Below are 12,595 nucleotides of genomic sequence, written 5' to 3'. Positions count from 1 at the left end.
ATAGCTATGAGGCGCAGTCTCACCCGGGACTCTTGGGAACTCTGGTTTTTACACTCTCCCTGCCCCCTCTTCCAGGATGTTGCATGACCATAGGGAGAGAAGTTGCTTTGTAGAAGTACTAAGCTGATCTGAGGTCCTCTGAATGATTCTCCGCATTTTAACCTGAAAATTTCTGTAATGACCAAGTTCTGCTGAAAAGGAGATGCTTCTTTGGAAACAGGAGATGTCTACATTTTTCTGGAATCTCGCTGCAAGTGAAGACTGTGGGGCTTCAGGTTAGGAAGCAGATCTGAGAGCAGGAAAATTCCCAAAGGAAACTATGGAAACTTCATTTTACCTTGTAACTTATCATTTTATTTGATGTTGGCACACCTGGTTCATCAGCTTTACAATGCGAATATATATATATATATATATATATATATATATATATATATATATATATATATTTTACCTTTTAAGATCTATCCACATGGCAAGATGCCGAGAGGTGTAGAAACAGGCACGCTTCTGGAGGAAAGGTTGTGAAACTCAGCGCTAAATAAATCGAGGGGTATTTTCACAGAATTATATCTACCCACAGGAAACTATTTGAGTTACAATACTTATCCTATCTAAGAAGTGCATTTTTTAAAAGTTTAGTTATTTAAACTTTTGAAAGAGCAAAAAAAAAAGAATTATGTGGTTTTATTCATTGTTCAAAGAAAGGGAGATAAAGGAATTTCACTAGAAATAGTAGATGAAAAAAAGTCTAAATATAAAGACTGACTAGGAGGTCAGACAGGAACAGGATTTACCTACTCTCTTCTCATCTTTCTTTATGGAGGCTTTTCTGTTGCCTTGTGCCCGTTAGAAAGCTCGTCGCATTAAAATTTAACCAAGAGCATTTCCTCACGAAGTTTTAGTCATCAGGCCAATGATCCAGAAGAAAAGAGAATCCTGTTTCCAGGTGAGAAAAGAGGGACATTTGGTCTAAGCCATTCCAGCAAATGTCCAACTCTAATGAAAAGCATCATGCAAAATTGAACACATCTGAGATCTGGATGCAGCCCCAGGGGCCTGCTGGGGAGCAGCTAACCTTGCCTTGCAGCCAAGATTTCTGAATAGCATTTTTCTTTTAAATAACACCCCCAGGTTGGAGAATAGGTTTTATTGTATTATTTGCCCCCCCAAAGTCGTTAAGTTACACTGTTACCAATGCGTAAGGAACAGGAACAGGATGTGGAAGATATAAGACTTAAGTGAGATACCAAAACCCTTGAAAGGGCACAGGGGCATGGATTAGAAAAGGGGGATGGGATAGCGGGTTTCTGGAGGGAAAACCGGGAAAGGGGATAACATTTGAAATGTAAATAAATAAAATATTCAATTAAAAAAAGAAAGCAAAGAGATCTGGATCTGGAGACCAAAGGAGATACTTAGAGCTTCATTTGGTAACTGGAGCAAGACTGTGTTTGCATTGTGTGAGAAATGGCAGGAGATAGAACACGTGGGGCGCTGACTGAACTGGAGCAGGAGAGCTTAATGTAGTAGGTAAAATGAAATAATTTCCAAAACACTTAGCATTGATGTACTTTAATGTACTGACCTTATTCTAATCTATTATTAATTTTCTATTTTAACTATTAAACTGCTTCTATGGCAGAAATTGAAGAGTGTAAAGAAATTTTTTAAAAAATTTAAATCCTGAAAATTTAGCAGTTATATTTAATGTCTAGAAAATATTCACCTGTATAGTATTTCTATAGGAAAAGTATTAAGCATTTAGTTGGGTGTTCGAGGTAAGTCTAGGGTTTAACCATTCATTCCCCTTTTGTTTTCTTTGACATGATACCAATGTGTGGAGTATTGTAGGATCAGATACACCTGGAATGCATTACTTTTAATATTTGGAGTGCCCATTAAATTTTGGTTAATAGGTAATTACATATTAAATGTCAGTTCTCTTTCTCATTTTACAGTGCTTATAAGTTTCAGAATATACCCCTTCTCTAAATAATTAGAGGATAACTGTTTTGTATGGTTGTCTACTCATTTGAGGTAGTCCACATATCCTTTTAGTTTTATGTTTTAGGTTTTTTTTTATACATTAACATATAAGGTAATTGATGTCATTATAGAATTTTCACTCAGACTTTATGTTTATTTAACCATGCCAATTGTTCCCTTTCCAGATTTCTTTTCAATTTAAATTTTATTTAAATTACTGTATAATGAGTTAGAAAATGGTATCTTTAGAGCAATATGTTTTAGTTCCTTTAATCCAACAAACTCCTTTCACCTGGATTACTCCCTATAACCAATTCCCCGGTCTCTTGATCTCACGTTTATATATATAGGTTTTCCCACAGTTATATATGTGTGTGTGTGTGTGTGTGTGTGTGTGTGTGTGTGTGTGTATGTATAAATCACAAGCGAAGATACATACATGGGTAAGAATGTGTTTGTTCTTTTTTATCTTTTTGAGTTTGAATCTCTTTGACTAATTAATGCTGTATGCTACTGATCCATCCATTTCCCTGATAATTTCCTCTTTTTGTTGATTTTTTTCCCTGTGGAATAAAATTCAGTTATGTATATTACCACCTTTTCATTACGCATTCATGTGCTCATAGACACCTAGGATGATCCAGTACCTTGCTAGAATAAATAGCATAGAATGTGTCTGTGGACATTATGTGTAATTATCTCTGTGGTAGGACACGGAGTCCTTCTGGTAAATGCTTAAGTATGGTATACCTCGCTCATACGATAATTTAAATTTTTTAGGCAACTTTATATTGAGTTTTAAAATAGTTGTACGTTTTGCAGCTGCTGCAGTAGTGAGAGTCCCTTTCAGCACATTCTCTACCAATTTGTCAGATTTATTTATTTATTTATTTATTTATTTATTTATTTATTTATTTATTTTCAGATTTTATTCCCTTCCCTGGGTGGCATCCCAAAGTTTTCATTTCTTGATAAGTACAGACACGGAAGCTGTTTAAGTGTTTCTGCTACCCCTCTTAATCAGTTTCCGTTTTTCTTCCTTATAATCCAACTTTTGTTTTCTGGTCATGTTAGTTTATTTCTTTGTCTTATCCTTTTTATCCCACCCATAAGGGTCTCTTTTCCTTTTCATGGTCAATTTTCTAGTGAAAGTACACACATGCATGTGCACACGCATTAAAATTCATACTGTGTTCATTGACTTGAGAGGTCCATCTTCCTGAGTCTCCCTTATTTTCATTTAATGTAAAATTCCATTGTTTCCTTTTTCCTGGGAATGTCATCATTGTCACCCCATTTTTTCCTCTTTTTTTGCAAGAATATATAAGGACTTTTTCAAAAATTGTTTAGTTACTAAATTTTGGTGATTTTCCTTCTTTTATTAATACCAGATATACAAATCCTTCTCCAGAGTTGTTGTTGTCAAGGGTTATCCAGGAGACTATACAGTCTACTTCTGTTTCTTTGATCTCCTCCCATAGGCTGCAGGAAAGTACATTCTGCTGAAGAAAGCATGAACTTCAGAAACAGATCTCAGAAACTCCTTAACTAAAATTGACCAGCATGTGCCTTTCCTGAGTACTAGATTTCCTGGTACCAGGAGGAACCATTCAAGCTTCCAAAGATGGGGGGGCAACCTACAATCCTAACCAGCCATGATACCTATGAACTGCATGAATTGTCAGCATAGCACAATAACTTTACAAATATGCTAATGGCACATGTACATTGGCTTTAACAAATAATGCTCTTAATTGGACTTAAGATCTGCTCAAGAATGAAAGCATGCCTTCTACTGAAACCTACCTAACTTCTCAATCCTGGAAAAGTCACATACAATGTATGCTGGACGTTTTTACCTCCTCCTCCTCCTCCAGCACCTTCCTGAATCACTTTCCCTTTCTTACACATGCCACTTGTGCCCATTAATGTTGTCTTCGCCCACCGAGTCAAGTTTGTGCTGTCCATATAGTCTTAGGTGTGTGGATGTCCATTATAGTATGGTGGACTTATCAAGAACTACACTTTCAGGCAGAAAAAAAGCTGACTCTTACAATCACATCAGAGAATTATCCATAGCTTTTAGGCTAGGGCTGGAACTTGGTGCTCAACTCTCTTTTTCACTCTGGGTTTGATCTGGTCTACGTTTGAAGTGTCTTGCTTATGATGTCACAACTGCCGGAGTTCTTGAGTTTTAAGAGATTCATGAATCTGTGCTGTAATAATATGTCACGAGGAGTTGGTTTCATCCTATGCCCTGAGCAGCAATAGCAGGTTTTTGCTGGCCTGTGATGTCTCATTGTAGGTTCTTGGCCCCAGTAATAGTGACAATTCTGGGTTTCATGTTGATGGAGAACTTGAACCCAATCAGCACGTGATCATTTACTTCGTTAATGTTGGTGGAACTATTGCACCAGTGGCCACGTCTTTCCAGACTGATCCTTGTAGCTTCTAGGTTTTGCAGACGAGTAAATATGGTGATCTCATTTCTATTTCAGAGCACTTCCTAGTACAAAGAAAGCTAGTGCAAGAAAGTAGGTGTGATGTTTGATCTTCCCCTGTCCCTTCATATCTAGGACACATAAATGACTTGATGTGGTTTACAGGTTCTATCTGTAGAATGATCCCGCTTCTATTTCTACTGTGGTTGATGCACTGTCAAGAAGGGTATGGACTCAGGAATCAAACATTTGAGAATCAAGCCTCAGCTTTATCATCTCCCTCCTGTGCCACATCAAGAAAACCATTCAGTTGACTGTGGCTTTACTTCCCAGTGATGGCATTAAAATGGCAGCAATTTAATTACTCAGAAGTTTCAGTGCTAGGAGGGTCTACACAATGATCCAGTTGACAACGGTTTCTTAGACAGTAACAAACTATATTTCTACTTTCACATTTACATTGGCCTTTTTCATCATTTTTGGTTCAAACCATTCACAGAAACCACCTTAAACAACTTGCTTGAATCCCTGGAGAAGCATTGGCCTCTGTCACATCTAAACACTGACTGAATAGCCTAAAACTATGAAGACCAAAAAGTCAGAGATATAAAGGTTTTTAATCCATACCATGTCAAACAATAACATGAACTAACTATTTTATCATCTATTTTAGTTCAGTGTTATAATCATAAAATAAGATGGCAAAAATACAGAATTGATAGCTGGTTTATTTTAGGCCAATTAGGTGTGGAAAGTGATTAGGCACTATATTGCTTTCTGAAGTCTCTGTGGTTCATTAATAGCAAAATGAAATTTAAGGTTTACTCTTATCTATATAGGACAAAAGCAGGTTCAAAATCACTGCAGTCATTTAAAGTTTTATTTTATAACTCAAGCCTATTGTCAGTTGAGTCATAACCTAAAAGTTTTATATTGAGGAGTTTTTCATGTTTCTGCCAAAGTGATATACATTTTTTTCTTTGAAACTGTAAAAGTTTTCTTAAGATAAAGCTTATGAGTAATTACCAGTGAAACTGAAATCGTTCTCCTTGAGTCTTAAGAATTATGTGTGCTGTCTTCCATAGTCCTTTCATTAACGATCCTAACACTGTTAATATTTTATATTCTAATTGTGTTCTGTTACAGCCTTAATTTTGTTCTAGTGAAATATATCCCTACAAAGTATCTTTCTACCTTCATAAATTGAAATTCATAATGGAAAATGGTTTCAATTATCTAAGGTTATGCTGATCCTTTTTATTGAATATATTTGGTATTTTCTAACTTAATCCTAATTACACTTCAGGAAAATGTGTAGTTTTAGTATAAAAGATGTCTTTCAAACAAATAATACAAGCACTGACATTAATGATATCTATGCAAACACCTACCTATATAGAATATATATTATTAAATCTTTTGGATTATGTCAGATTCAAATTATTATGAAACTATCACCTTCCCATGTCATAAAAGTGATTTAATACAGTTTAAGTGGTGGATAGAGGAAAGCCTTTGTTTTTATTGATCTGGACTTCTGTCACTGACTTACTTAAGGGCCATGGCTTAATTCTCACACATGATTTTGTGGTAAAGACAGTAATTATTATGGCCCATTGATTGTGTTAAGAAGTCTCATAATAAAATGATTCTAAATTCCCAAATGCTATATTTTCAAGAAAAGATTATCCACAGAACTACAAATAGCATAAATCTGAATATAACTATTATAAGAAATTCAAATAATTATTGGATAACCACTAATATTAATATTATTTTTTTACTTTTCATTGATCCATGTGAGTTTCATATCATATACCTCAATCCCACTCATCTTCCCATCGCTTCATACCTGCAGTCTGCCCCATCAATGTCCCCTACAATAGAAAATTTAAAACTGTAAATGAAAATAAAACAACATAAGAAACAAAGCACAGAAAATATCTCATTGTTGAAGCTGTGGTGTGTCACAGCATGTGCCACAGTGTACCCTTTTATCCAAAGCTGTGGGGCCTGCATGACACAGGGCAACAATGGGAAACCAAGAGGAGTCTGGGTGAGGGACTAGTGTGACTAGTGTAGTAGAAACCAGAGGCCTTGAACGAAAACAATGATTCATTGCAATAGACATTTTCAAGTAAAGATATTTATAAAATTTGATTAACTGTCATCCTATGAATTTAATTTAGCCCAATGAAAGATATGTGTGTGATCTCAGTCACAGAACTAAATAAATGATTTAATAAATTCTGTTCTAGTCAATCCACTAGTTTTGTCAACCCCACTTGTCATAGTTACTATAAGGGATATGTAATAGTATTTCCTTGTTCTTGATACCTACGAATGTCCCAGTCACACTAAGGTTCTACATGAGAGTTAGTTGCTAACTAATAGAAATGTTAAAGAAGTTGTGCTAGCAGGTGCATTAAAATCAGAAAGGTAGATGATAACGGCTGAGTAGACAGAAGAAAACAAACCAGAGAGAGGAAAATGGCAATAGAGTATAAAAAGGGTTCTCCTAGTATTGTTGACAAAGGAAAGGAAAGGATCCAGTCACAAATCAAAGACCACAGAAGACTTGTAAACTCTGAAGAACATAATGAAAAGGATTGTCCATTAGAAGGGATGCAACCCTCTCAGAACTTAATATTATGCAACTTAGAAATGTTTTAGAATTCTTGTCTCCAAAATCATAAAATGAGCAATTTAAGACAAACATTGTGGTGTCTTGCTTTGTCAGGAATAGGAATGCTACCACCTTGTGCCATACCACAGTCATCTTTGTGCTTGAAAGTAAAGGAAGTCTATCACTTGATTTGAATTTGCACAAAGTTTCACATGCTGCCTAGGTGTCTATGCTATCTGCACTAACTAGGCTGCGTCTGAATTATGAAAGGTGATGACTTCACTTTTAAGTTCCAGTCCCTTGGGCCATGTGAAGCTTCAATTCACAGTTGTAAGAATTAGCTGCCTCATATTTAAGGAATCCAGTTCAGCAACACAGCCTAATTATTTAATTACTCTAGAGGTTAACCAGAGTGGAGTGTAGAGAGTATTCAGGGTAATTTTCCAAAATCAGAAATTTTCTTTTTTTATTTAGTTGTTACATTTCAATTTACATATCTTTATTTTTTCAGATTTTATTAGTCGTCCAGCTTATTCTAAATAAAAATAACATTTAATAGGAAATTTTAAGTTAACATGGAACAAAATTAATTGTTCTTAAACTTTTTGTAAAATCAGAACACAATTTAATTTATTTTTCATTATGGCTAAACTTCCAAATAAACTTTGTTACATATAAATCACTACAGTATTGTTTGTCTGTTTCAAGGTCTTGCTATGTTGCTTACATTAGCTTCCAAAGTCCATGCAGACAAGATTCGCCTTGAATGCTTTATTTTCCTGCTTCAGTCTCCTAATATCTGGGCTGACAGATTTGCACCACTATGCCTGACCTAAAACCTAGCCTTTAGATCATTAGACCAACAATGAAAGCATGCATACTTTGCCTGAAAACCTTGGACTCTCCACTCATCTAATGCCGTATTAATTGCAATGCACTTTTTTAAGGCATGGAATTATTTTGAGATGAGTAGCTTTAGTGACCTGCTAACTATAAAGTTGGTCCTGTACAAGAAGAAAAACGTAACACTGAGGCAGTATTAACCTGTTTAAGATTATAATTTGATCACGTTTTTCAAGAGACAAATTAGTCCAAACAACTTACTTTCTTTGAACCCCACTGCATTAATGAGGGACGCTAATCAATAAGGCTGTTCATTCTCTGTCATAACTGTAGTTACCCATTGGCTAGCATGGCTGCTATGGGCTAAACAATGCATATTAAGAAAACTTCTTAACAGGATCTTATTCTCACTCTAATTTTTAGCATGGGGTTTTATTATTGAGTTAATATATCTCATTGCTACTGCCAAAACAAAAGCATTATTCCAATGACACTCCTTTTTGCATCAAGGTTAATTTAAAGTGATTAACATATGCAGTACGAATGTTGCTATGGGGATAAGAACTACACCTCTTCTGTGATGGGCATAATATGATTGCATCTATGGTCCTACTAAAATTGGATTATTTGTTTTAATGCCACGAGGAACAAGTCACCAGATAGAGATCAGTATCTCTTAAATAGCATCCCACCCTCCTCAATCAATCATCTTTTCATGTCTTCGGAATGCTGTGCATATGAAAATCACTACTTCATCATCCACCTAGGTAAGTTTAGCGTGATGTATTTGGATGTTCAGAAGATTTCTTTTAATTACTATTGATTCTCCCATCTCCCAGGAGGGAAAGGAACAGTAGTTAAATGCAGAGTGCTTATTCAACTTTAATTCATTCATCAAACATTTATTGAGAGCTTGCTGTTCGGGTGTCATATTTTTTATATGCTGACAAGAAGATGAAATATGGTAGGATATATTTCCTCCTCTTCTTTTTCCTTTTTATTCCTCTGACATCTTCATTTTCTCCTCCTTTTCTTCCTCTTTCTATGCCTCTTACCATCTCTTTGAATAAAATATTAGAAAGGCGTGGCAATGCTATTTCCTGTAATACTTTTCTTGAGTCACTGCCTCAAGAGATGAAATGATTGGCTGTACTCTGGACCATGTTTGTTGATAGGGATTTGAGAATTAGTGCTGTCAGTGATTTTTATAAAGTTGTGATTTTAGTGTACCAAATAGAACATGGAATATCTCTGAGTCTTTGAATACTTTTCCTGAGTCAAGAAACACTTTTCCTGGAGTTTATTTTCCATGCACCACTTTCCATATATGACCATAGAAACTGGCTCTATGGTCCTTGGTGATAGTGGAATCCTCTCCTGTCAGCCTATTTCATGCTCAAATAGACTCAACAACTGAAAAATATTTCTAGGTCTGTTGTCATTCATCTGCTTAAAGCTTCTGCTACTTCGAGATGTCTGCTGTCTATCTGGCAAGTCTCAGATATTTGAAATAAAACATGAATTCCCAAGCTTCATGAACACAAAATCCATTTTATCTACATCCCATGCCTTTCCTTCTTTGTTATTTTATGATATTCTCCTTATGATATTAAGCAGTTGAAATGTCTGTCGATTTCTCACATATTTAGGATCATTAAGGTAACAACGTCATGATTGTTATAAAACTTTTGAAGTAGTCCCAATAGTTTGTTCCATGTTTCTTAACTCTATGTATTATAATATTCTTTCATTTTATGCTTTAATATACTTTCATTTTAATTTGAATATTATCATGTTCTACTTTGAAAGCATATGACTATAACTCCTTTAAAATGTTGCAGTGTCTCTTAGCAGCACTGTTCCTTCTCATGTGACACATTAAAAATTTTAAAAAAATTCACCCACAACACTAAAAACTAATTCCAGATCTAAGGAGATAAAAGGGATGATACTGGGTCACAAGCACATAAATTAAATGGCAGGTTGGAAACAAATTGTAAGTTGTTACCAAAGATACTTCAGTGATATCGTTTTTAAAATTTCCATTAGGCATGAAATAAGTACAATTTTGCATACTCATTGACATTTAGGACACAATCAGTAAGGACATTCATTCTGGTACTTAGAATGACACTACTATAGATGCGAAGTGATTAACACAGGAGGGAACCACCTTCATTTGTACCACTGAAAGTGCAACGTTTTAACATATTTGTTATATTATTAACCTGCGAGTAATTATGAAAACCCCATTTCTGATTTGTGTTATGGAAAAGATAAAAGGTTCATTAACTCTTTGCAGACTTGAGATATTGAGGAATAAATGTCTTTAGAGCAAACCATTAGAATACAGTTTAGTAACTATTGTAGTAATGAACCCCACTGTAGGCCACAAAAAACATGTGTCTGGTTTCTATGTGGAATCCAGGCAAGAAGGCATCACAGTCTAAAATGAAGCCTATGATACTGCGGACATTTTAATTCACGGAACATATTTGTTCACTAACATTTGCTTAATGATTCTTATGTGATTCAGATTATAGCAGGTTCTATAATCTTACTTACTAACTAACGTTGAACTTGGCTGCAAGGGAAACAGAAAATCTGTATAAATTGTAAGAACATATTTAAGAAGGATTATTTGGGGTCAGAGAGATGGTATAGTGGGTAAAGGCATTTGCTGTGTCTTGTAAAGGGCCTGAATTCAGTTCCCAGTACCTACAATGTGGCTCATATCTGTGACTCCAGTTACATGTGATCTTCCTCTTCTGACTTCTGTTGATAGGTGACAGACACCTATCCACGGTCTTACATTAGGCAAACAGTCATGAACATACAATAAGTACACATCGTTTTTAAAGGAAAAAAAACAACAATGTTGGATCAAGGCAATAAAGTAGTGAGAGAGAGGGTGAAGGATCTCAGGTAGATATGAAAAGGTCCAACACACATTTAGGATTCCAGATCTAGAGATATAAAATGGATAATGATACTGATGTAGGTCACCAGCACATAAAGTTAACGACAGGTTGGGAACAAAATTCAAGTTGTCATTAGGGACATGGGTAGACAAGAGTGTTGGAAATAAGTTAGATCTTAATAATAATAGACTTTGGGAAAATAGTAAAAATACAATCATAAAGGCAGGAGAAAACCTACCTCTACATTATCATAGAAGCTATGGGCTGGTGTGAACCAAGGAAAGCAGGCATTTCATCTGGATTTCATCTACTGAAAATTGTGAAAAGGTTGGCACGTTTAATGACTAGGGATCATTTTGAACTTGGAGTGTCACTGGTGTGTGAGGTCCAAAAGAAAGACCATTCTTAATAGACACACAAATATGTGACCCTTAGTGAATTGGTGTGATTTGTCTCCTTATGGGCTCTGTGTGTCCATGTAAATGTTGAAGCCATTTTTCATCTCTATCATGACAGGCTAAGCGGGAGTGGTTAAGTCTTGCTTGCTGAATTTTCAAAGATCATTACAGATTTGTCATTTTTGTTCACCTTAGCAATGAACTTTTGTCTCACTGGCGTATATTAAAATTCTTTATATTGGCAATAATGCCTGAAAAATCAGCACTGAGATGGAGCAAATATGTCTTTATTGTTAGTTTAAAAATTAAATACATTTAATAAAGTTTTAAGCGTGTATACCAAAAAGTCTCCGGTATTTCAAAATATTGTAAAATTGTTTGACTATGAAATGGTCGGATCATTTCTCCCTTCCCTTTGTTCCCTCCAAACCCTGTCATATACTTTTCCTTGATCTTTTCTCTAATTTTTTGTGTGTTTTCCTAACGTGCTCTTGCCATATAACATATATGTGAAAAAAGGCCTATTTTGCATACTGTAAGCATTTGCCTAAACACAGCGATGGTCTCCCTGCCTCTTGCTCCCGTGTCCCATTTTACTGGCCTGCATGGCAGCGGTATGGCTGCAGGCAGACAGCACGGATAACCTGCTTAGATGCTGCCTTGTCATCTCTCTCTGCCTTGCCTTCTGCATCACTTTTGCTTAAGCTGCATCATCCTGTATTCACCTAAAATGGGACTGACGCCTGTGCAGCGAAATTCCTTTCATAGAACGATGGACTTTGAAGATTTAATTTCTGGGACTCTTTTCTAAAAGTAAGGAGAGTGTGCTTTCGTCCTCTGCGGGCTTCATATCCGAAAAGCACATTCCCAAGTGTCTGTTCCAAATAGTCAGTGAGTCCCGTGAATTACAGTTCTTTAACGGAGAATCAGAGTGAGATCGTATTTCTCAAAAAAGGCATGCGTCTGGCACCTTCCCAAAGCATGGGTATTTAAGGCAGGATGAACTGTGGGCTTGAAGTTGCTGGTTACACACAACAAGCAGGTGTTTCGAGTCTAACATTGTCACCAGCAAGAGTGAACTATATTTAAAAGTGTGAAGTGTTTGTTTTAGAGAAACATCTTTACTCAAAATGCACAATAAATAAATAAATAAATAAATAAATAAATAAATAAATAAATCAAGGTCAGAACTGTTAAATTCACTCAGAAAGGAAGAGGTCATAATGAAGAACTAGGGAAAATATCTGTTTATTCTGATTGCTATATGGTGAGCAGGTCAAGGAAGAAAGGATTATAAATGCCTATTTATTTTCTAATGAGAAAGAGAAGGAAAGGATGTGGCTTTGCTTATGGCTTTGGGTGGAGGTGAAGATGTGG

The 12,595-nt window shown here is 35.7% G+C and overlaps 1 protein-coding gene and 1 long non-coding RNA gene across 35 annotated transcripts in view; one reads left to right on the top strand and one right to left on the bottom strand.

Annotated features, from left to right (window-relative positions):
• Nucleotides 1-12,595, top strand: part of Robo2 (roundabout guidance receptor 2) — a 1,567,832-nt gene that overhangs the window by 600,530 nt on the left and 954,707 nt on the right. The window lies entirely within an intron of this gene.
• LOC134480952 (uncharacterized) lies at nt 3,348-4,264 on the bottom strand. 4 transcript variants are annotated; one of them, XR_010056003.1, is made up of 2 exons: nt 3,796-4,264; nt 3,348-3,491 (listed from the first exon to the last, which is right to left on the bottom strand). It is a non-coding gene; the product is annotated as an uncharacterized LOC134480952 (long non-coding RNA). The 4 variants fall into 4 exon arrangements; XR_010056002.1 differs by having other exon boundaries at nt 3,348-3,488; XR_010056004.1 differs by having other exon boundaries at nt 3,849-4,264.

The sequence above is a fragment of the Rattus norvegicus genome, chromosome 11, assembly GCF_036323735.1.
Source record: "Rattus norvegicus strain BN/NHsdMcwi chromosome 11, GRCr8, whole genome shotgun sequence".
Taxonomy (NCBI): domain Eukaryota; kingdom Metazoa; phylum Chordata; class Mammalia; order Rodentia; family Muridae; genus Rattus; species Rattus norvegicus.
Note: the sequence above shows the minus strand (reverse complement) of the source record. Positions and strands in the feature narration are given on the sequence as shown.